Source organism: Athene noctua, chromosome 3, assembly GCF_965140245.1.
Source record: "Athene noctua chromosome 3, bAthNoc1.hap1.1, whole genome shotgun sequence".
In the NCBI taxonomy this organism is placed as follows: Eukaryota; Metazoa; Chordata; class Aves; order Strigiformes; family Strigidae; genus Athene; species Athene noctua.
In genome coordinates this window covers 25,378,133-25,403,514 of record NC_134039.1, presented here as the reverse complement: position 1 = coordinate 25,403,514, position 25,382 = coordinate 25,378,133, and the positions used below count along the sequence as shown (strand labels likewise).

General features: G+C 40.9%; 1 protein-coding gene across 8 annotated transcripts in view; it reads right to left on the bottom strand.

Moving 5' to 3' along the window:
• Window positions 1-25,382, bottom strand: part of RASSF8 (Ras association domain family member 8) — a 102,955-nt gene that overhangs the window by 52,508 nt on the left and 25,065 nt on the right. For 5 of the 8 annotated variants that reach the window (XM_074902348.1, XM_074902349.1, XM_074902347.1 and 2 more), the window contains one exon: window positions 4,209-4,307. The exons of 2 other annotated variants lie outside the window; for them this stretch is intronic. The gene's annotated coding sequence lies outside the window, so the exon portion shown is untranslated. Of the gene's footprint in view, window positions 1-4,208; window positions 4,308-19,105; window positions 19,180-25,382 lie in introns of all 8 variants that reach the window. One more of the 8 variants, XM_074902346.1, reaches the window with a different exon arrangement.

Below are 25,382 nucleotides of genomic sequence, written 5' to 3'. Positions count from 1 at the left end.
GCAACACCAGTCCTTGGGGTTGTAGTGGCTGCAGTTTCTGTTACTTTGCTTACTTGTTACTTTGTTTACCTTGACTTTAGTAAGGCCTTTGACACCATTTCCCACAGCATTCTCCTGGTGAAACTGGCTGCTCATGCCTTGGATAGGCACACACTTTGCTGAGTAAATAAACTGGCTGGATGGCCGGGCCCAGAGAGTTGTGGTGAATAGAGTTAAATCCAGTTGGCAGCCAGTCACAAGAGGTGTCCCCCAGGGCTCAGTTTTGGGGCCACTCCTATTTAACATCTTTATTGTTGATCTAGACGAGGGGATCGAGTGCACCCTCAGTCAGTTTGCAGATGACACCAAGTTGGGTGGGAGTGTTGATCTGCTCGAGGGTAGGGAGGCTCTGCAGAGAGACCTGGACAGGCTGGATTGATGGGCTGAGGCCAACTGGAGGAGTTTCAATAAGGCCAAATGCCGGGGGCTGCCCTTGGGCCACAACAACCCCCAGCAGCGCTACAGGCTTGGGGAGGAGTGGCTGGAGAGCTGCCAGTCAGAGAGGGACCTGGGGGTATTGATTGACAGCCAGCTGAACAGGAGCCAGCAGTGTGCCCAGGTGGCCAAGAAGGCCAATGGCATCCTGGCTTGTATCAGAAATAGCATGGCCAGCAGGGACAGGGATCTTACCCCTGTACTTGGCACTGGTGAGACCACACTTCAATGACTGTGTTCAGTTTTGGGCCCCTCACTATAAAAAGGACATAGAGTTACTTGAACATGTCCAGAGAAGGGCTACAAAGCTGGTGCAGGGTCTGGAACACATGTCCTATGAGGAGCAGCTGAGGGAACTGGGGTTGTTTAGTCTGGAGAAGAGGAGGCTAAGGGGAGACCTCATCGCCCTCTACAGCTCCCTGAAAGGAGGTTGCAGAGAGCTGGGCATGAATCTCTTTAATGAAGTAATAAGCAACAGGACAAGAGGTAATGGCCTCAAGTTGCACCAGGGAAGGTTTAGACTGGATATTAGGAAGCATTTGTTTCCAGAAGAGTTTGTTAGACATTGGAATGGGCTGCTCAGGTAGGTGGTGGAATCCCCATCCCTGGAGGTGTTTAAGAGTCAGGTCGACATAGCACTTAGTGACATGGTGTAGTTGGGAACTGTCATTGTTAGGTTAATGGTGGACTAGGTCATCTTCAAGGTCTTTTCCAACCTAGATGATTTTGTGATTCTGTGTGCTACCAGATCCAGAGCCCTTCTCTTCCTCTTGAGGGTGTTGAACAATGTTTAATAGCACTCGGTAGGCCTGGGTTAGGCCCCAGCATGTTGCAGTGAGCTGTGCTCTCTGGAATTACCCAGGTGACAACGTACTTTTTCCAAATATTTTACTAGTTCTTCAGGATTCTACACCTGTTTGGGAGTGAAGTTCCAATACACCGGAAGTGCCCACTGTTCTAGGTACTCGCCCATGCTACTCCACACCCCCAGTCACTCGTAATTCTCCAACCTTGGGGTAGATTTCCAGGTGATACCCAAATAGTTGCTTAACCCTAAACAAAACCTTAACTATGTGCAGGAACACACTGGCTCCTAGCAGCAAGACAATCATATTAATGTCATCATTCCAAGGATATTTGAAAATTCCTGAATTTCTCAAATGCAATTGTAAATAGCTCCAGGACCAATGACTGCATTCTGCCCTAGATCAGCATTACATAGTACAGCAAAAAAAAAAAATCTTAACCCAACTCTTGTGGATGGTGAGCAACAGCATATGGCAGGTGAGGTGATAAAATCTTAAGGAACCAAGCAATAAACATTATGACCCGATCTGTTGTTACCTCAAACCCCTGGCTCTACGCTGAGCGTCAAAAGACTGTCATGGTTTGAACTCAGCTGGTAGCCAATCACCACGTCGTCAGTCTCCCTTCCTCCCCCCCACCCCGTGAAATAGGGGAGGGACAAAAAAAATAAATAATTGTAGCTTGAATAAAAAGAATTTAGTAATATTAACAAAATAACAGTAACACTAGTAAGTCCAAACAGGTAAAATACAGCAGTGACTCACTGACTGGTAACCGGTACTCAGCCCACCCCCAGCAGTGATGCCGAGCGCACTGGAAATCCCACCATGCTGGCTGGGAAACCAAAACCAGGCCATGAGAGAGCACATGTCCATCTATGTACTGAGCATGACGTCACATGATACAGAATACTCAAGTGACCGATCTGGACCCGGCCCTCCAGCTGTTACCTCTCAGCCCAACGAAATTTAACTCTATCCTGGCTGAAACCAGGACAATAACCAAAAAAAGACTTACAAATACACATCAACTTAAGATAGTGTCAGTCTCCAAAACTAGACTCCAAGCAAAAGAGCATTTTAAATGTTGTAGATATGTATATATGCATACACATGTAAAAATCAGAGTCATTTAGGTTGGATAAAAACCTTAAGATCAAGTCTAACCATTAACCTACCACCACCACTAAACCATGTCCCGAAGTGCCACATCTACATCCCTTTTAAATACCTCCAAGGATGGTCACTCAACCATTTCCTTGGGCAGCCTGTTCCAATGCTTGACAACCATTTTGGTGAAGAAATTTTTCCTAATATTCAGTCTAAATCTCCCCTGATGAAACTTAAGGCCATCTCCTCTCATCCTATACACTTCAGCAAAGCTCCTACATAGTATACAGAATGTATTTTATATATGTGCATATATATATATTTCTAGTAATTGACATTCTACACTATATTGAGGACAATGAAAGTAAATACTTTCAGTCATGTAATATTACTGCCTATCCTCACAGGGCTGGAAGAAGCACCAATGATGGTATGCTTCAGACTTTCCTGTAGCAAGAGAAGACTTGTACCTTTATGCTTGACTGTACTTCAGATACACAGAACTTAAGCACAAGACAAGTTATCATTCTGGTAAATGATCCAAGTATTTTGTCCTGTTAGTTATACTGGTCCCTCACCTGCTTCAATTATCAACAGAATACTACTAGAAAATACTGTCTTTACAATAGAAGTCATTGTAACATGGTATTCTACACAGGAAAATGCTGAAGGTGTGACTGATGTAGAAGTCTACCACTTAAAAGCTTACATATGTACATAAGATAAAGTAGCTTTAAGTGAAGGCCATAAACTGTGACAAGTCAGAGAAGAAACTGCATTCTGTTCACAGACCCCAGCACACACTGGAAGAATGAGCTTCCTCCACTTGCTTCAATAAACATCATTTACACCGTAAAACACAGGACTCAAAAATCCAAGCAATATGAAAAGTAATACCAGTACATAATCTGACAGTATATATTTTTATAGTGTTTAATTCCAAGTTGTGATATTTTTACTACATCAAAAATTAATCTCATTGTCAGGAAAAACATTATCTGCTAGTGTTTTCTTTTCCTGACATCTCTTCTGAATTTTTGGTAATGTCTGATTTGCCAAGCTGAGGTTGTCTCCTTATACCCAGTACTATGTTTTAAATGTACATTCACACTAAGAATGGGAAATACTCAGACTGTAACGCTGGGGAGGTGTGATGGGGGGATATTTTATGTAGACACAGTACTTCTCCTGCAAAACTTTTATTTGAAGAAAAAAGAAAATGTCTCTATCCCCAAATGAAGGGAAAGCTAAACACACACGAACTCTTATGAAACCCAAGAGGATCAGAGCCCTCTGCTCAGAGCACACGTATGACACAAGCCAAGAGGCAGCTGCAGCCTGCAATCCCCAAACCCATGTGCAACCACAGCTGATTGTCTGGTGACTGACAAGTCACCTACCAGCTACTGCTGGCACCAAGAGCTGCTGCCCAAGAAGGCCTGACAACTAGGGGAGCTGGAGACAAGAGACTCCTCTCATTCACAGCACATTCCTTGGCAGCAGGGTAGCCTTGGGTCTCCCTCTTACACAGTTGGAAGGGGCATATACTTGGGGATCACATCATCACAGGCAACAGAAATTTGTCAGGAACACCAGAGGTCTGCTTGGGAACAGAACTGTTTTGAGAAAACATGTTGCACAGAGCAGGGGAGCTGGGGTCTTGCTCAGATTTCTAAGCTTAGGAAGAAAAAAACAGGAGATGATAAATATCTATTTATGAAGTTCCTTTAGGCTTTAGAGTTCTTAGCATGCTTTATGTGCCTGTACTTTCAGAAGAAAAACTTGTAATATGAAGGTTTTTTGGTCATAACTTCTTACCTGTAGATGAAGATAGACAGAGATGTCTGCTTACGCAGTGGGCTAAGTGCTATCTGCTACTCCAGACATAGGTGTCAACTCCACTGACAAGGTTAGTTACTGGAAGAAAAACATGGGAACATTCTTATACATTAGTAAAATTACCTTATTGAGGGTAAAGTCCTATTCCCCCTCCTCCCTTTAATGCTTTGGAAAAACACAATGTTCATCTACCACCTATAGATAGGGATATATCAACAGCCTGACACATACAGTAATATTTTGTTTTTTAAAAGTTAGCTCAAAAGAAGTGTGGAATACTGCACTTAAATTTCTACCTCTTATACCTGGTGTGACATTTTCCTGCTATAAATAACTAAGTGTGGTAAACAACATCTCAACAGCTTTCCAGAACATCAGGAAAAACTAAGTACTGTATTAGGTACTTATGAGCATCTACCACTGCTAAATTATAAATATAGGAGACTATTTCACAATCTTCTTTCCTAATTTTCTTTTTAAGGAAAATATTCCTCAAACTGGAGGGGTTCCAGATATAAAAAACCTCCAAGTGCTCTTGAACTGCACACCCTGACTCCCTTGCAGTGGTGAATCACGGCCAACACACGCATAAGTAGTCAAACAAACTGGGCAAAGGGTAACAAATCCTAAACTGCTGATTAAGACTAATATTAATCAGCTTGGAAGGGATGTTTATTACAATTGTTTAAAAGCATCACTGTGACAGATCGGCAAACATTGCCTAATACTATGTCAGAGCCAAGGAAAACATAAGAAGTAGTTATTTTTAAACCTTCATCACCAAAGACTTCCTGAATAGTATTTTAAAGGAATAAAACCTATTCCACATAACATTAAAGGGGAACTTTACAGTTTGACAGAAGCATAGAGAGATAGACTAAATCAGGAAAACACTTTCCTATAGTCTTTCAGCATCTTCTCTTCCACTGTTGTCAGCCACAGAATTTTGGCAAGATAAACAGTTTTTCTCCTAGTACCTGTGAGAGCTATATGAAAAGATTCAATAAGCACCAACTCCAGCATAAGCACATCATACAGGTCCAGAAAGCAACAAAAACCTCTTAAAGGTCTGGAAAGGAAGGACTAGCCTGTTGTAAAATTCTAGATCACGCACACTACACATTGAAGCCCTATAGGAGCAATTACTTCTTTCATTAAGGCTCAAAACTTCAAGACAGGACTATTCAGGAGCTTATCTTCACCACCACTGGCTGAATATGTAGCTTTCATTCACATACCAATATTCATTAAATTTCCAACTTCTTAGAACATAGTTTTGTGATGTTTTGTGCTTTTCACTCTGTGAACCCACTAAACAAGTACTAATGGTTCATATGAGCCTTTTACTTTAGCTCTGAAATGACCATAACCAGTTTTTGCTAAGTTTATGCCTCTCAGCTGAGAGGCTGTAATTTCATACAAGAAGTGCTTGTTAAACATCCTTAATGTGTTTACTTGCAGTTATATTATAGAACATTGCTTTAGATTCTCTGCTTGGGTTTATTCACCACACAGTCATAACTAGAGACAAACAGTCACAGATAATGCTGAACATTCATTTAACCCATCACATCAGGTTAAATTACCAGTGCTTGAGCCCCAGCTATTTATCAGTTTCCATATACACACATTAGATTAGGAAAATAAATCTGGCTGTAGGACACAGATAGTGACTCAGCCAATCCAGAGACATATGTGCTTGATTTTGCTGTGGGAGGAAGGTAGAGAGGAGAGAAATATTACCTCAGCCCAGACTCAAGAGTTCAGCTTGAAGATGCTAAAGTTGTTGTCATCTGTTGCAAACTGATCAACTGCCAAGATATGAGAAGTAAACATTTCAGCTACTGTTCCTTGTTAACTACCCCAGAATAATTTACACCTCAGGCAAAGAATACTGGATTTTTAACCTGAGAATAGAATAGCTATGATGCTGATCCAGCAGTAGGGACCAATACTTCCCCTCAGAGCAGCATTGTCTTTAGCTCTAGTGAAGTACTGAAGCTCTTCTCAGACCACTTTGCAAAGTGAGTGGGAAGGACTAAGGATAAGAGCCACATTCTGTCCTAAGGGACCCCTATTAAATCAGATTCTCAACATCAGCCACTTCCTCTTTGTTTTCCTCAAGCCATATGGCTTCCTGACAAAATCTGTACAAACAATCAATCTATTAATCAAGTCACTGCTGGAGGAAAAGGTGGGTTTTTTATTCTTCCCTTCATCAACCCAGACATTCTAATGGAGATGTTTTATGTATTTTATTTTATGGAAGTCCCCCAAAAATACTAAAGTATTCTTTGTTCTCACACTGCAGCCTTGTAGACTGGAGTCCCAAATCCAGTATGTATTTGTGGATGAGATCCTGACATGGTAAAATGTGAAAAGATACAGGAATAGAGAGAAGTCAGTCAAGCCAACAAAGAGTCCAGCCTTACTGAATATGTTAGTAAGGATACAGTATAAATTGCTGCCTAGGCTGCCTAGCATACTGTGTCAAGAAACAAAATAACAAAATCTACTTTTTTTAAAATTAAGTAGATAGAACAGAAACATTAAAAGTCATTTCTATTCCTACAAGGCTCTGAGGAGATGCAAACATACAAATGCCAGAAGTAGGCCAGAAGCAGCTGAAAGGATGAGCTTATTAAGAGATGCCACACTAAGGACTTTCCCAGAGGTCATATTTCTTAGCAAGGTGAACCAAGACGACCAACTCTACACAACATACTACATAACCTGTTTGGCATCTCCAAACTGGTAAAATCACACAGGTGATCATGTTATGCTCAGACCATGAAGAAATAAACACTGTACATGCAAGCAACTCTGTGGTAGGGAGGAAGCACAGAAAGAAAAATAAGATTTTTAACTCTTGTAGATGGAAAACTCCCTTTCCTGCAGGTGGGAAGATCCCACTCTCATATAAGAGAGGGGAGAAGAGAATTAAAACCAAACCTAAGCAGGCTCACTGCTTCACCAGATCAAACTTGAGAGACTGCTTAGTGCCAGTGGGAACAAAAGCATGTCAGCTTCATGCTGCTGCAGGGTAAAACTCCATTCATGAAGAATATGTATACACTGTTGGGCAAGCACATAAAGTGAAAGTATGGTAAAGCATTCCCCTTCTTCCTACTTAATCAATAGGCTCAAAAAGGGTACAACAAGGCTGAGAATTCAAGAGCACAGAGAAGATAATAAAAGAAACGAAGATCTAATTTTCTTTACTCACAACACCTTTTTTGCAACATCAGACCATTCTTGTATTCTCAGATGCCACTTTGAGACACACGTGGAGTCTGTTATCCCTATCCCAAGCATCTATTTGCATCACACCTTGGAGCCTACCCAACAAAGAAGGGGTTTCCTGTTATGATGGAAGAAGGGAGAACCAAAGACAATTCATCATCTGAGTATATGACAGCATTACCAACAAAAGCAAGCTGGCAAGACTGATGTGTTAGTCACCACTTCAGAGAATATGAAAACACAAAATTTCTGTGTTTGAGGATCCATTTCCACTGATGTTTTTTCCCAAACTACTTTGACTAAACTTTTATTACTCAATAGTCTGCAGTGCAGAAGGAGCATTGGGAAGAACATGAAATTACTTTCAAACTCAGGTGGTCTCCTTCAGTCACACATTTCTAAAACAACTGTGATCCTTCCACTCACATGGAAGGAAAACAGGATTGACACGGTAACAAACCTTTTTACCTTAAATCATGAGGTAAACCTTACTTTCTTCACAGCTGTTCCATAGCTTACTGGATGACCAAAACTATGCCCCAATTCACACCAACCAAAATGATCCTCTGTTGAAATGAAGACCAGAAGAAACATGAAGCAGTTCAGGACACTGAAAAAGACCTTACTGGGAAACAGCATTAAAAAAAGGAATCAAGTTGGCATTTCAAAAGTTTTTTTTTTTTTAATACAGGAAAGCAGCATCCTTGATTACAAGCAGGATATCTTTAAAATCCTTTATGACTCTGTTGAAGTTTAAGTAGCAATTAGCCACAAAGGAAAAAAATATGGAAAGAGTAATCTCAAAAGATTTGAGTAATTATCTCCAAGGAGACACATCTGTAGTTTTAACAAGGTCAGAACATTTTGGTCAGTTCTTTGGGGTAATGGGAGATACATTATGTTAGCTTATCAAGGTAATGACAATTCTGAAAGACTGCAGACATCCCATACATCCTACCACTGTGACCTCAAGGCTAATTATTCATAATCTAAAAAGATACACCAGCATATTGAAAGTACAGATGGATTTGTAAGTGTCTTGAGGCAGTGATGAAAGGTATGTTTGTTCTGGACAGACCAGTGAGGAAGACCAGGTGCTGCAAGCTAGGGAGGCCTTCTACCACATCTGGGTCAGATGGTCCCAATTATCTTCTCATCACTGCTAATTAAAAGTTATCCTCCAGCAGCTATATAATGACCTGTGTAAAAATAAATCTGGAATTGGTGTTTGGCTCCTAGCAAGAAAAAAGCTTCCCTGTCACAAACCAGTTTGTGCAAGCAGCATCCTCACTTGAAGTCTTACACCTGTGATATGAAGGTCTGCAGCCTCAAGATGGTGTCAGCACATCAAGTGTCAAGATGGAATATAGGAAAGGTTGACAAGAAAATTTAGGGGTATATCAGTGGAGAGAAGAAGGTAGCTCTCCTTCCCTGCCAGCTCACTACTCTGTCCTTTGTAACCTTATCAATAAACTGCCATGTGCTCCCAGTATCTGTATCAGCCTATTTTGTATACTGCTCTTACCTACAGGGAGAGGACTGATGCAAAACGGAAGCAAGACAGCTTGCGACAATAGAAGGAGCATCAACCTGCTTACGTCTTCACTGACTGTAGTCACTTGTTCCCATCTTCACTTGACTGTAGAAGGTAGCCAAGTCACAGCAAGGTCAAAAGTTTATTCCCCCTCTTCCCCAAAGCAACCTACTACCTTAAAAAGCATTGACAGAGCAATGGTCCAACACTGCCTTCACTGCATCATTCAGTCCCATGTCTGCTTGTGTCCGTTTTGTCTGGAGCATTCATCTCAAGTTCTGCCTACATTGCCACCAGTCTGTGGTCATATCTAAGTGAGCAGCCTATGTCTGTGATTCTCAACAGTTTTGTGTGTGTTTGTTTTTTAAGCCATATCCTGTGTTAATAGGAACAGCAGAACTAAGATCCCTTTCTACATCAGTCAGAAAAGAAGTCACCTCTTTGTTACTCCTATTTAGCACTTCTCAGGAAGAAAAAAAAAGGATAATCACCTCTTCAAATCCAAGCCTAAATTACTCTTTCTTCACTCCAGAAGCGAAGTGAAATGTTCCTAGTTTCTTAAGCTCTACTGAAGTGTTAAGAAACAAGTGCTCCAAAAATTATGTTGGTATATAAATCAAAAAGACTGAAATGAAAATTATAAAGCAGCTTGATATTAAAAAAAAGTCTTGACCATGACCTTAAGAGTTCTGCCTGTTGGTTTTCTCCTTGAAAGTATGTGAAGGGCATTTGCTTTCTATACTTTCCAGGAACGACAGGCTTGAATTCACTTAATACAGTTTTAAACCTTGAGAGTTCCAGTCATTGAGAAAAGGGAAAAAAGAACACTTGAAGTGATTTATTTTCTTTTTGTTTAAATAACATATCCAAGAGAGTGCCAACACATAAGCTAAGAGGATATAGTAATATAAAGTAGAATACTTACAGGTAGGACACAGTGTTTTCCTCTTCCACCAAGCTAACATTTTACTTGGCAACACTGGTCACTAAAGCCCACTCTGACAATTACTCCAAGATCAAAAGGGCATGCTGATACAACAGAGCACCATCAAGACTCATCCACAGACTGTGCACATACTACACTGTTCCCTCACATCCTCACGCATTCTGAACAACTCTGTTTGGAATAGAGGGTAATAGCACAGAAAACAGTAGCTTTCTCTTCTCCTTGTCAGCAAGTTTTTTCTTAAGACAACAGGCATTGCTATGTTATACTTACTGACAGAGTCATGCTTTTGTCTGCTTCTTTCAGCAGTCCTAGAAGCACAAAGATTTCCTGCAAACTGCTGACCAGAGACCTCCCTTCAAAAACACTGCCTTGGCTATAGTACTGTAGTTAGATGCATTCAGGCTCACTTTACAATGTAATTATACAACATAACAGTAGAGAAGATGTGAAGTCATAGCAAGAATTTGCTCTGCTGAAAAATTTTTTGCCAATAGTCTTATTTGCTCACAAACAACCAAAGTCTGCTCTGTAGATTTAAAGTACGACAAGCAGCTCCATCACTTCACATGCCTGCCTTAACACTTGAAACAAACTGTACAATTTCACCCTTGACTATTAATTCTTCAAAACACAGCATCAAAATTTTGCCATACCTACATATGACTAAATATTTTGCACTGATTCTCAGAAAAGCATGTATAAGAAAGCATATTTAAACAAACAAAAAAAAAAAAAAGAGGCTGAAGTAACATGGTCAAGTAGCATTTAGCAGAGATCAGGATTAGGTCTGTGTATTCACATAACCCCTGACCCATTTAGGTTCTAGTTACCAGAAAGTGCATTGAGTTAGCTCCTGCTATTAATCTTAGCAGTTAGAACCACAGAAGAACATTTTAAAAGAACGATTCAAGTTAAAACATGTATGCCATCACCATGCACATCTCTGGAAAAGGATAGTTGGGTCAAGTCATCCTGGTATTTATGTGACATAAGTAGTAGTACATTGGTAGCATATAAAAATGGTAGCACAATGATGTGGCATTTGCTTTAATTTCTTTCCTTAAGGAAAAGTCCAGTTGACAGTAACTGAAAAAAACTGGAATAAGATTCAGATTTACTTGGATTAGTGTTGTTAAGGACATCCATGCATGTAGAACTAATGAAAAATAAAACCAGATTTCCCTTACTTTGTCACTGAGCATGTGTCCCAGCCAACATAAGGACTGACAAGTGGCAAAGCAGTAGTTTAGCATGCAGCCTGTGGATTTCCTCTCTTGAGGAAATGATTCTTCAGTTTTTCAGTACTGCCAGATAACTTCTACTTCCACATCATAGCAATTTATAATCAATTCTGGAGAGCCTGTTCTACTTTCTAAAAAATCATGAAAGACTGCTGTTATCTTTGCAAACAAAGGCCATTATTTTCTGCATCCATAGGTTGTTTACACAACATCATTCTGTATGATGATTTAGCCTGTCTTTATATGAGCACTGAGGTAAGCCAGTTTGCAGAATCCCCATCAGGAACAGAAAATAATTAAGATATTAAACAGTCACTGCAGATTATCTGTAAATTCAAATTCATTCCATTTAACATTAACTCAAAATCATTTTCAAGTCAGTTTTGTCTTTAACATTAGTAGAAATATTAGACATCACTGCATTTCTAACTAATGGTTTCAATACAAGAAAGCTCTCATCCAAAACAGTGATTTCCCAGAGGGTTTAAAGATTAACTTCAATTACCCTTACTTGGCAAAAAGAGTTATAAAGCAATCCTAATAACCCACTGATTCCAGCCTTCTTATTGCACAGGACAAAGCAAAGAACTTAAGACAGTGCTCAGTAGTGGCAAAAACTGGTTGGAGCGAGAGAAGACCTGCATGTTTTCTAAAGGCCTACAGTGCTTTTGAGATTGCTATCTTGCATGCAGTGTACAACAGCCTTCACATTTGATTCCACAAACACATCTTTTCCCTATTTCAAATACACAGTCCCATTCACACTTCAAAGCAGAAGTCAGCTCTGCAACCAAAAACTGAACCATTCCCCCCACCCACTCCATTTCTTCCTGTCTCACATAGCACCCTTCAACTTATAGTGAGCTGGGGCAGCAACCAAGTCCAGATTTATAAGAGCCAGAGCTCACAAACTAAAAGTCCAGCAATACACACAAGCCAATTAAACTATAGTGAAAGCTACTTCGTATGGCTTACCACTGCTAAGAGCCAATGAATTCCTCCCTGTGCATACCTATATTCATCATCAAATTGCAGGACACTGGGTTCTGCACTTGGGCCACAACAACCCTGCACAATGCTACAAGCTTAGGGAAGGGGCTGGAAAGCTGCCCAATGGAAAAGGACTTGGGTATATTGGTCAACAGCCGGCTGAATATGAGCTAGCAGTGTGCCCAAGTGGCCAAGAAAGCCAATGGTATCCTGGCTTGTATCAGAAATAAAGTGGCTAGCAGGGACAGGGAAGGGATCTTACCCCTGTACTCGGCACTGGTGAGGCTGCACCTTGATTACTGTGTTCAGTTTTGGGCCCCTCGCTACAAAAAGGACACTGAGGTGCTGGAGTGTGTCCAAAGAAGGGCAATGAAGATGGAGAAGGGTTGTTATCATCCATACATAGATACCTTTATTTCAAAAGAAGTTCTGAAAATACCTCACTAGCGTAGTTTCTTTGTGCTGATCCATATGAAAAAGTAGAAGACAATGTCATTTTGCTGTATATTTTTGAACACAGAGTAACTCAATTTCAGTATAAGAATAATACTGCAAGTTTTGTAAGTAGTAGTCTCAGGTAACAGGTCTGCAAATAGTTAGCTTCTATAAAATGAACTTCAAATGTCTCTAAGTGAAAGCACACACTGGATAATAACAGGTAAAATACTAAAGTATACAGCTGTTCTGCATTTCATGGTTGTGAAAACAGTCACAGACAGCATCTGCAGAGAGCAAAGTTGAGCCCAAAAGCTTGCAGATTTCTAGCTTCCTCCACAAGCATTTGTCCTTGTTGAAAATAAATGCCCTCGCTCAGACCTTCAACCAACATCTGCATACCCTGTGTCATCATCTCCCCCCTCTCTGAGTATGTGAGGCAATGTTATTAGTGGGATTGTAATACATCATTTCTTAATTGTTACTAATCAAAGGAATAAACATTTTTAAATTTCTTACTTCATTATGTAGTCAATAGAAGCCAAACTACCTTTTTCCTTCCTTGCAATTAGCAATGAGTCAATGGAAGACAAACAGAAAGCTGATTTTTTACTGCACTCTCGAAAGTTTAATCACCACTCTGGAAGCAATCCTCCCAGTGCAATGAATTTTTAAGTATGCTTGGACCTTACATAGGTGCAAGGGTAAGACAAATGTGAGAGATGGAGGGGAAAAAAAAAAAAATAAAAAAAAATCTATTTCTGCTGTCACAAGCTTCCGGCTCAAACAGCAGTAAGCAAAGTCATAGCATTTGTCCTGGTAAAGACATTAACTCAGGAGAAACCTAAACAATCAAGACTACCACAACAATTTCAGAAGTAATGATGATCTCTAGTTTGACACTTGGTGGTAGCTAATTACTACCTGGTAGAACCAGGGCCAATTAAGCACCAGCTACAAGGAAATGTCCAAGAGGCAAGTTATGTTAACGTCTTCACACTATCAAATAAATAAACTTCAAAAGGTAATGCAAGTTTTTGCTTTATCTACTACAAAACTGAATTTGTGTGATTGACAATGTAAATCAACATTAAAAATGCCACCAGTAACCAAGAAGCAAGAAACAGCTTACAGTCCCAGATTACATTAGGTTTACAATTAATGAAAACACGTCTGGGATTTAGTTCCTAGTTTTCAACAACAGGATGACTATGTCTGTATATCACCTAGTATGACAACTACATCAAGTCATTCAAGTGGGGGAACATCAACCAAAAAACGACAGGGCTAATTTTAAAGATCCTAACTTAAAAGTACAGAAAAATCAGATGTGTTCAGTAATCGAACAGAGAAGATGTCAGGCTACTCACCTCAGGAAAAAAAAAAAAAGATAGACAAATCTCAAGATATTCTGCCTACAGTAGAGGGGGAAGAACCCAACCCTGAACATATTTCCTTGAAGCTAAACAAACCCTAAATGTATGTACATAGCATTAATTTAAGCCGAAGTTTAAGATGGATCACAAGTTGCTGAATTTCTGAAGTATAACATCACTATGAACAAATAAAATTGAACCCTGCAGATTATTGGCTCACTGCTTCTGCTCTCCTGTAAGAGGTTCTCCAGTTCAGCTTATGGTACAGGCTACTGCTGTCACCTTTAAAGCTATCTCTTCACATCTCAAACCACTGTGGTTGTTAAAAGCAAATAATTAATTACAGATATAATGAAGACACTAAAATCAAGTTTTCTTACACAAACATGACCCCTACCATTCAATACTTTAATTTGCTGAAAAAGGTGAAAAAAAAAAAGGTCAGTGGATATGATATAAACTTTTGAGTGAATGCAAGGTATGAGATGGGAAACAGGGAGAAACTATTTTTATTGATGACCGCTCAAAATTACTAGGCCAAATTAAAGAGGAAGTAACCACAACCAGGTATGTCACAATAAGGAAGATAATGGGTTAGTTAGAGTGTATGTTGTATAGTAAAGTGAAAATAAATGTAATAAAGCTCAGGCTAACCAGACTCTGATCATTGGAACAGTGGAAACAGACAATCTTCATATCCCCAAAGCCTTTCTTCATGAGAACTTCAAGTCAGGAAATCTTTTTTATACTTTTCCGACTAATGAAGTCTCCACATTAAATCCAGAGTCAGGCCAAGTCACCACTTCTATACAAAGTCCTTTCCTTACTGTTGAACAACCCTTCACTTATTTTACTTTTTATTTTGGTAGGGGACCATCAGACTCATGACTTAAAATTAAGTGCTCAACATAGGCCAGAGGAAATGGAAAGCTTTTCATCAAAGTTAAAAAGCAGGATTCAGATCCTGCTGCCATTAGCAGAACAAACAAAAAAAGCATCAAGATAAAAAGCAGCAATAAAGCCTATCACATCTGTTATGCTGTTTTCAGACTTCTTTAGCAGCATATCTCTCCATTTAAGAGCACTGGCCAGCAAGCCTCCCAAATTCCCTTTGAAAAGGTCCCATTCACTGTAACACGTGGGAGGTACACAGGCACCACAGCTGTTTATCAAACATCTTCAGTTCAAAGCCAAAAAGCTGCAAATGATCACGAGGCAAGCATGCTGTAAAGATGTACTGCAATGTTAATATGCCAGCACAAAGTTTTACTCCTTCAGCACAACAACATGCTTCATGGAATGCAATGAGGCTTCAATAGGTGTTGGCCACCTCCCAGAAGTGTGAAAACGCTCAGAGGGGAGTGAAAGAAGCAGTTCCAAACACCCACCCCCAAATCTGCGTTAGGATCTGAAGATCCTCAGCGGCTTCAGAGTACTGCTCAGTCAAGGGAGACCTGAAGCTAAGTTGCCAAAAAATATACTGTCCAGATCTGCTAATACATGAAAATATTATAAATCTGTCTGTTTTGAGGAGTCACTACTTTGCCAACTTTTAATGCATTTTTATCAAAGCTTTTTTCAACTGCATCTAGACACTGTTTAATAAATTCCTCTCCCCTCCTCCCCAAATCTAGTTACTTGTTTGCAAAACTGCAAACATTTTTGATAAGGTATTACAAATCTAAATCATCCTCAGCTAGCATACAGCTGAGAGGAACAGATCAGAAGAAAAATGAAATTAGTATCCTGAGATTTGGAAATGTTCTTAGTTAACACTGATTCAGATTCCATGCAAGTTACACTAAGCCTGATGAGCCCTCAACTTGCAATTTCCAGGATTTCAATGAAAACCAGTAAACAACTTCAGATAGCTACCTGAGTGCAAATGGAATCCATCTACATAAAAAACTTTCAAAATAGTCAGTGGCAAAGTGTGCATATTTTCAAAGCCAACATTCACAAACAACGGAACAGTTTTTGAAATGGCAAATATCAGACACAAGAGACCGAATAGGATATTTTGACCTTCTTTGAAAGTAACTAAGACTATAGGAAGAGTTAAAATGCTTTTAGAGTAAGAGATGCACAGCTTATCTATTCTGAAAATCTAATCTCAACTCATTAAAAAATACTATCTTGCTACTACGTCCAAACAGTAGCACTATGAGTACACCAGACAGCCATGACACAGAAACAACCAAACTATTAGAAGAGTTCTACAATGACCAAACTCTCCATCACAAAGCTGCAGTACAGTGCTACCTCTGCAAGTTTGAGAAATTGTGTATTTTCTCCTTTATGCTTCATATGACTCAACGAAAGTATTACTGATTATCAACTGAAATTAAATTGTGTTTGATTTTAATATAAGTATAGAATTAAGAGATATTTTAGTAAAAATAATTTTACATTTATTGTAATTTTGAATCTAGCAACCGACTGCTACTCTAAAATACCCTGTACAGCCCCATATAAGGCCGAAGGGATTGGTCATAATTGTTTAGTAGGAACAGTTAGAACCTAGGTAAGAAAAACACGAGGTGACTTGTAAACTGGTTTATAATACATACATAGGACTAGAAGAATGCAAGTAGTTGTCAAGGTCCAGGATTAATGGGAACTGAGGGCAGTAACCGTAACAGCTTGCAAGAACTTGACAAGAAAACGATGTCCTTAAGCAAAAGGTAATTCCAGCAGGGGGAGATTGCAATCACTGACCCATGGACCTCCTACTCACATTACACCCCAGACACATTTCTAGACATTTCTAACCTTTACTGCACAGAATCAGAAGTAGGAGGAGAATATGTTAATGATTTCTTGGAGATTGTATGTTTATGTATGGCTACTTAATGAATATGTATGAGTAAGTTCTATATAAGGTGTATGATTCTGGTGCTTGGCACGTGTTGTTGGTGAAAACACTCCCCTATATGTCCGGCCGTCAATAAAGAAGTGTCTGCTTATCTTCATCACATTGGTGTCGATAAGTTTTTATCACGGTTTTCGGTGACAAAACGATCTTAAGATATCAAGTTGAAACAAATAAAATTACTTGAACAAAAAGGTTCCCCCACACCTGAGCTATCCCATGATAGGGCTGCTCTCCCATGACTGCCAGCTCAAATATTGCATGGTAAGCAAGACTCACACCAGCATTTGAGACAGCAAACGTTGGAAATAGACCACTAGTAAATATACAACTTCCCTCCTACACACCCCACCAGAGCAAAACACATACAGGTATACTTATAACCACCCCAGTAGGTGTTTAATGCCTGGATTTGTCTCTACTGAAGAGTCTTTGGCAGCTTTCAAATTGGAGGAGACACAAGACCCCTGTAAGGCAGCATGCTAGCAAACTCATCAGCCTATTCCTTCACTAGGTAAACCTCACTGTAAATGGACTTAACCCAGCAGATGCTTTACTACTTTAAATATAGTATCTTCCTTCAATATACTTCAAGCATTTTTGGCTAATATCAGCAGCATTCATGGTCGAATTCACTGTTCCCCTGTTTAATTCCCATCTGTTATTCAAAACACTCATTTCTATCTGATTGCACCTTATTTTTTTCTTCTCTTTTAGAAAGGAGTCTCTGATACTGTGTGTGCATGATCACTATGCCATACAAGATGCTGGTATTGCTCCAGGTGATGCTGGTATTGCTGAAGGTGATGAGAACTTCACAGAAGAATTTAATTGAGGTGAAAATATAATTCCTACTAAAGGTAATAATGCAGTTGAGCATAATACCAGCATTTCAACCAGCACTGGGCTGAAGCCACAGTGTTTTGACTATCCCTGGCCTAAAGGTTTCAAAACAAAGAGTTAAGGGAGAAGCTCTACCTTAAACATTTCCTGCTTACTTTTTCTAAGGACACAAGGAAGGCTAGATGTAGGTCAAATCATACATTCAGCTAACCTAGTAACCTATCTCACACAGTGGCTGGAGTAAGGCTCTCAACTGTGTTTAGACACTGTCAGGAGCTTAACAGCTTAACCACAAGCAGTTTCACAGTGGAACAGTGGTATGAATTATGAACACTGAACAAGATTTCTTTGGACTTCTTTAAAACAGATTAGAAAGTATTAGAGGCCAACATTCAAAGACTAGGTTAAAAGACATTTGAAGTTTCCAAACAATTATCAAGACAAACACTAAGCTTAAGAAGGTAGAGTGTTAATGAGCTAGCAGTTGCCCTTTAAGTATGAGATAAAATATACTAGTTTAAACTCAAGTAAAGAAGTTTATGCTAAAGCATTTTAACTCCAATGAGAACGGGTTAAGAACCTGCACAAAGTTACCACAACTCAGCAGATGCATATTACCTTGTTAAACTACTGTAACTCAGTGTGTCACAGTCCTTAGTCTCTCAAGTCTCTTTAGAAATGCTAGAGAGATAATGTAAGACAGGTACTTCACCCCTGTTTTCCAAGAGGTAACTTCTCTGGTTAAAGGATACTTCAACACCTCTACTCCCTCTTCTTATAGTAGCATTCTTCAATAATGACATCTTAATTAACTGTTGTTAAAACTAATATTCACACATCTTTATTAAATATTGCTGTTAATTACTGGAAGATGTCTGAGTTAAGACAATCTTCTTCAGCTGGAAAGAAGAAATACATCTATAGCAATGGAAATTCTATTCAACTCCACAAGAGGAAAGTATCGACCTATAGCTCTTTTTATAATGTAATACAAAGTTGCAGGTGGTATTAAACTCACCTGCAGCGATTAAGCATTTTCTTTGCAGACAGAAGCACAAAAAATGATTGATCAACTACAACTAAGTAACCATACCATAAAGCAAAAGGTGGTTTTCTGTCATAGCACCAATTGTGTTGAGACTTCTCTACTTCCAATAACAGAGATTAACTGAAACTACCGCTAATAAGCTAATTTCTGGAGTAAAGTTCTACAAACCAGGTACAAGGGCAGCAACACTTTAATAATCTTGACTTGCCAAGTGGACACTGACAAAGCAAGCATGGGTAACGCTCTTGGGCAGAAGCACTTTTAACTTGCAACCAGTGTACCATTTAACATAAAAGACATACTTTGCTCCCAAAAATCTAACAGTTTAGGTCACTACTAGCTTACTTCGCCAAATTTCTTTCAGGAACGCTGTGGCTAATTTTTCTTCGTGTTAGTCTAGATCCACAAGGCAGGCATGACTGCAATAAAAAGAGGTATAAAGGCCAAGTAAGTAGTTTTCAAATAATTTGCTGCGTATGATACAATTATCACAGGAAAGCTAGTAATTCTCACTAGAGTTACTAGAAAACCAGAACACTAGTAAAACTAGAAAAATGTAGTTGGCAAAGCATTCAGTAAGATTTTAAAAACTTTCACAGGAGGCATTCAGAAATGAAATCTGGGGAAAACCACAACAAAGAAATGCAGGACCACTGGCTTTCAAACCTGTGCTACACAGACATCAAACGTGACTGCATTCACCGCTTAGCACAGCCTCTTACCAGCATTTTCAGCAGCAAGTCAGCCCTTACCACAGGGAAGGTAGAGTTGATAGGAAAACCAAATAGCTGACCCACAGCTTTTACAACACTGCACACAAAAAACCCTGAACTTTAAAAGGTCTTCAGAAGTTAAGGTATCTCCTCTCCCCACTGTGCTGGTGGTATTTGCAGAAGGCAAATAAAAAGAGACACTAGCTTTTCTTCAAGCATTCACCAAGAAGATGCGAGAGCCCAAGGGCATCAGACACCACCATTGACCACATGGAAGTGATGTGCTCCCGGCTAGGGTAGAGGAGTTCACCTAGATAGCAAAGTACTTATACAACCTGGAACAACTGTTCAACTGATGGAGAGAAGAGATGCTTTTGAAATCTAGATCTTCAGCCAAACACAGCAGGAGTTCCAACCTCCAGACGCCTTGGATGCATGCTCATACTTGCTGTGTGTTCTCCACTAGAAAACAAAGGGGCTGTCTGCAGCCACCCAGCCAGTAGCAGAGTGAAACATTATTTTTTTGCTTCAACAGAAAAACTTTCAGAAGAGGAATGTAAGTTTAAGTAGTCCAGATCTTTAGATCAGGTAGCTAAATTTTTTAAGGCTATGTTCAACAGTGATGAGGATTAGGAACAACAAGACTTACCCATATTTGATGAAGAAAAAACATCAAACTACCAGCATTAATATGCCCAGGCACCCTTATTATTCACTTTAATTTCTCAGATACCTTTTAGAAAGGACATCCCTTGTTTTTTTAATTTGGAAATAAAATCTTATTTCTCTGCTCTTTATTCCAGTCATTTTTGTCCTTCTTGCCCTTGAGATTAATTTGATATAGGAAAGCACATACTTTGCACAGGACATAATAACCCGTATGAGAGCAGTTACTAGAGTTCATAAAAAGTGGCCTGGCATCATCATGCAACTATTATTTTGTTACACAAAATATTCTTAAGATGGAAGTGAGATAAGACAAAAAAAACATTGGTTCAGTCACCTCCAGAAGAACTCTTTATAATAAAAAAATATACAGGTGAGACATTTCACTAAGTTATCATATTAAAAAAAACAACACACCAAAATAAAACATACAACCCAAACCCCATATTCTTAATATTTGACTCTTGGAAACAAAATTTAAAAATCCTTTTTAAATAATTTTTTAGAGTGAAAACTCCCAAGCTACCAAAGCTGCAGTGTTAATAAATAATCATTAATTTAATATATTGTCACATAATCGTTAACAAGTTTTTGAAGTGCGATAAAATTAGAATCAGCATTTTCTTGGCAGTTTGCCATTAACAGATCAATTATTTAATTTCTGCAGTATTACTGCAAGTGTAGCATGCTGGTAGCAATCCAACTGAAAACTTACTCTGTTTTAAGCTTGTTTCCTACCCAACATTAATTGAAATTGGTTTACATTACTTGACTAACAATAAAAATAAGACTGTTGTCACTTGACTATAAGAGTACATCATCCAGTGGATATTACTGCATAGCTCAAATATAATTTATGTTTATGCATAGAAATTCCACAGTGTTTAACACTATAGCATCTAGAAATGTCCTAGAAAAAGCCCTTGACCATAGCAGCAGGTCTGCCATAGATGAAGTCTGAGGCGTCAATGGTAGCCTCACAGGGAAACCTGAAGGATGTACCACACTTAACAGCACCATTTCCCCCTGCAAATATTAGCTTTCATTGCACCATTTAGAACTGAAAGTTCATTCACCAAAATAAAACAATGCATCCAGAAAAGAAACGTCTTTTGCATGTTTTATCCAAAAAAACCACAAAAATTAGACTGAATGCGGAGTTCGGAAAGCTCCTTGTATAAGTAGATTACCATATATTTCTCATTTAAAAATCACAGCAATAGCCCTATAGAAAATCTCACCCAAAATCAACCTGAGAACCTCATAGTGTTCTGGAAAACATCACAAAAATTGGAAGAAACAGTAAAGTGATGCTATTCTATTACTGGAGAGATCAACACAGACCAAGCTAGAGAATGCAACTGAAGTGTTTGTTACTGAATATGCCTCATCAGTGTCTGGACAAAGATCTCCATGACTACTGAAGCTGAAAATCAGTTTATCCTTAACTTGCAGAGTTAGCTTTCACAGATAGCAATGCAAGTCTCCAAGGCCATACAAATGAGACATCTTTGAGATGTACACATATCCCTTCCCATAGCTACTCCATTCTGGGATACTTTCCAGGAAAAGTTCAAGTGAGTTGCAGGCAAAACAAAATAAAAACCAAATCATTAAACCTAAACCATGACCAAAACACTGGGCAGCATGTAGAAGTACATTACATCATTCTTCTAAACAAAACACTGGCCATCTCAAAAACATCTCAAAACATCAGTACACTGATCAAAAACATCTCAAAAATCAGTACACTGTAGGCAAAAGGCTCACTAGATAAACTCAAATTAGGACTTGTTCATCATCATTCACCCTATTTTAGTTATTGTTGCTGTAGGAAGGGGGAAGATTAACTATTTTGTTTCCAATTACAGCAGAAAGAAGTAACCTACATGCAGTCCAGTTCAGTGCTTACATAATCTACACATAAAATCACTCATACCTTGGAAGTACATCATGAACATTGCTGGCCCTTGGTCTGCTCCATCGCAAATATGAAGCACCCCATATGGCAAGCCACAATGCAGTTACAGAAGGGAAAACTCCAGATCTGTACAATGTATTGTGGTGGTTTAGGCCCTGCCGGTACCAGAGACCATGTTCACATTGTCCCTCCCTCATGCTCAGACTGGACAGGGCTGGAAGTGAGGCACAAACCCCGGGGTTGAAATAAGGGCAGATTTAATACAACAGTGTAATAAATAATCTGAACAAAGGCAGCAATAACAACAACAATAAACAATAATAACAGTAAACAAGACAAAAGACATACAGAGATATACCACAAGGGACACAGGCAGCCCACCGCTCCTGTTTCCCCAGACAAAAGCCCACAGGAAACTTCCCACGCCAGCATGGTATCAAATAACCCAGCTAGAGCCCTCTCCCCACTGCTGGGGAAACTTAACCCTATCCTAGCTGAACCAGGACATAATCCACCCCTTTATTCTATACCATCTGCATCATGTCCAGCTGCCATTTAGCAGTTAACAATAACAAAATAACAATTTAGAAAGGCACAGCATAATTCACGGCATGTTCTCACCCAGAATCAAGTCCCCCTGTGGTACGCATCGGACCTCTCCATCGTCCTGCATCACCCACCAGGTACACCCACGTCCTTGAGCAAAAGCAATCCCATGGATGGGTTTGCCTTTACCTTGGCCTGGCGCAGGACTAAACGAGACCATTTTCCCCAATATATTCCTCATGCGCACCACAGGGACTTTATCCCCATCTACAGCACGTGGAGGTTTTGACTGAGCCGGGCCAGTTCGACTGGCAGATCCTCTTGTGCTGACTAGCCAGGTGGACTTTGCTAGATGCACATCCCAATTTTTTTGAAGGTTCCACCTCCCAGTGCTTTCAATGTGGTTTTTAACAGTCCATGGTAGCACTCGATCTTCCCAGAGGCTGGTGCGTGGTAGGGGATATGGTAGATCCACTCGATGCCGTGTTCTTCTGCCCAGGCATTTATGAGGTTGTTTTGGAAGTGGGTCCCGTTGTCTGACTCAGTTCGCTCTGGGGTGCCGTGTCACCACAGGACTTGGGTTTCAAGGCCCAGGATGGTGTTCCGGGTGGTGGCGTGGGGTGCTGGGTAAGCTTCCAGCCATCCAGTGGTTACTTCCACCATTGTGAGCACGTGGTGCTTCCTCTGGCAGGTCTGTGGCAGCATGACATAGTCAATCTGCCAGGCCTCTCCATATCTGTATTGCAGTCATCGCTCTCCATTTCACTGGGGCTTCACCCGCTTGGCATGTTTAATTGCAGCACACGTCTGACGTCCATGGATGATCTCTGCAATGGTGTCAATGGTGAGGTCCACCCCTCGATCTCGAGCCCACCTGTATGTTGCATCCCTACCTTGGTGGCCCGAGGTCTCGTGGTTCTCCTTTGCGCTGCCAGTCCAAGTCCATATGAGCCACCCTAATCTTAGCAGCTTGGTCTGCCTGCTGGTTGTGTCGATGTTCATCAGTGGCCCAACTCTTGGGTACATGGGCATCCACAAGGCGCACCTTCACGAGGTTTTCCACACGGGCTGCAACATCCTGCCACACCTCAGCAGCCCACCCTTACATTGCCAGTTGCTCTGTTTCCATTGCTGCAAACATTTCTACAGGGTATTCGCCACTGCCCACAAGTCGGTGTAGAGGCAGAACCTCAGCCACTTTTCCCGCTCAGCAATACCCAAAGCAAGCTGGATGGCTTTCACCTCTATGAACTGGCTCGATTCACCCTGTCCCTCAGCAGCTTCAGTGACCCGTCGTGTGGGACTCCATACAGCAGCCTTCCATCGTCAGTGTTTTCCCACAATGCGACAAGACCCATCAGTGAACAGGGCATATCGCTTCTCCTCATCCAGCAGCTCGTTATATGGTGGGGCCTCCTTAGCATGTGTCACCTCCTGTTCTGGTGACATTCCAGAATCTTTGCTGCCTGGCCAGTTTGTGATCACCACCGATATTCCTGGGCGGCTGGGGTTCCCTGTTCGAGCCCGTTGTGTTATCAACGCAACCCATTTACTCCACGTGGCATCGGTTGCATGATGCGTGGAGGAAGCCTTTCCTTTGAACATCCACCCCAGCACCGGCAGTCGGGGTGCCAGGAGGAGCTGTGTTTCAGTGCCGACCACTTCTGAGGCAGCCCGAACTCCTTCGTACGCTGCCAGTATCTCCTTCTCCGTTGGTGCGTAATTAGCTTCAGAACCTTTGTATCCCCGACTCCAAGACTAGAGGTCGGCCTCGAGTTTCCCCAGGTGCTCTCTGCCAGAGGCTCCAGGTAGGGTCATCCTCCCCAACTGCCGCTGGTGCACCGTCCTGGTAGCAATCGGCACTTGCTGCTCCTCAACCTTAAGCCGCCCCACCACTGAGGGATCCTCTGAGAGGCCGGGTAAGGTGGACAACTGTTCAGCCTCCCCCAGGGCAGCTACACCAAAAGCCCACCGGTACCCTTTTGGGTCTTTGAAGTACCCTCTCCTGAGATAGTCCATGCCCAGGATGCACGGGGCATCTGGGCCCGTCACAATGGGGTGCTTATGCCAGTCCCTCCCACTCAGGCTCACTTCAGCTTCCAATACGGTCAGCTGTTGCGATCCCCCTGTCACTCTGGAGATGCAGATGGGTTCAACCCCACTGTAGCTCGATGGCATCAGGGTGCACTGTGCGCCAGTGTCCACCAAAGCCTTATATTCTTGTGGGTCTGATGTGCCAGGCCATCGGATCCACACTGTCCAGTAAATCCGATTATCCCTTTCCTCCATCTGGCTGGAGGCAGGGCCCCTCTAATCCTGCTCATCATCACTCACTTCTTGCAAGAATAATTTACTGGTCCCCTCAAGAGGGTCAGACAACGTTGGCCATTCTATTCTGCCTGGGGGATTTCTGACTGGACACTGGAGCTGTGCTTTTCTTGGAGGACTCCCCTTTCGTGACGGTTTTCCCTTTCAGGTGCTCTACTCGTGCAGCTAGAACAGCAGTGGGCTGTCCATCCCACCTCCTCATGTTTTCTCCATGGTCAAGGAGGAAAAACCACAGGGTGTCTCGTGGTGTGTACCTTCTGCTGCCTTTCTCTTGGTGGTGGGGAACATTTACTTCTAATGGCTGAGACATCAGCCCGTGCAGGTGGAACGTAGGACATGTCCTCTTCCATTTTCTGGACCCTCTGAGACAGTTCCTCCACAGCTGAGACCAGGAATTCTGAGATGAAGGGAGATTTCCCTCATATTGCCAGAGCTTGCCAATCACTCC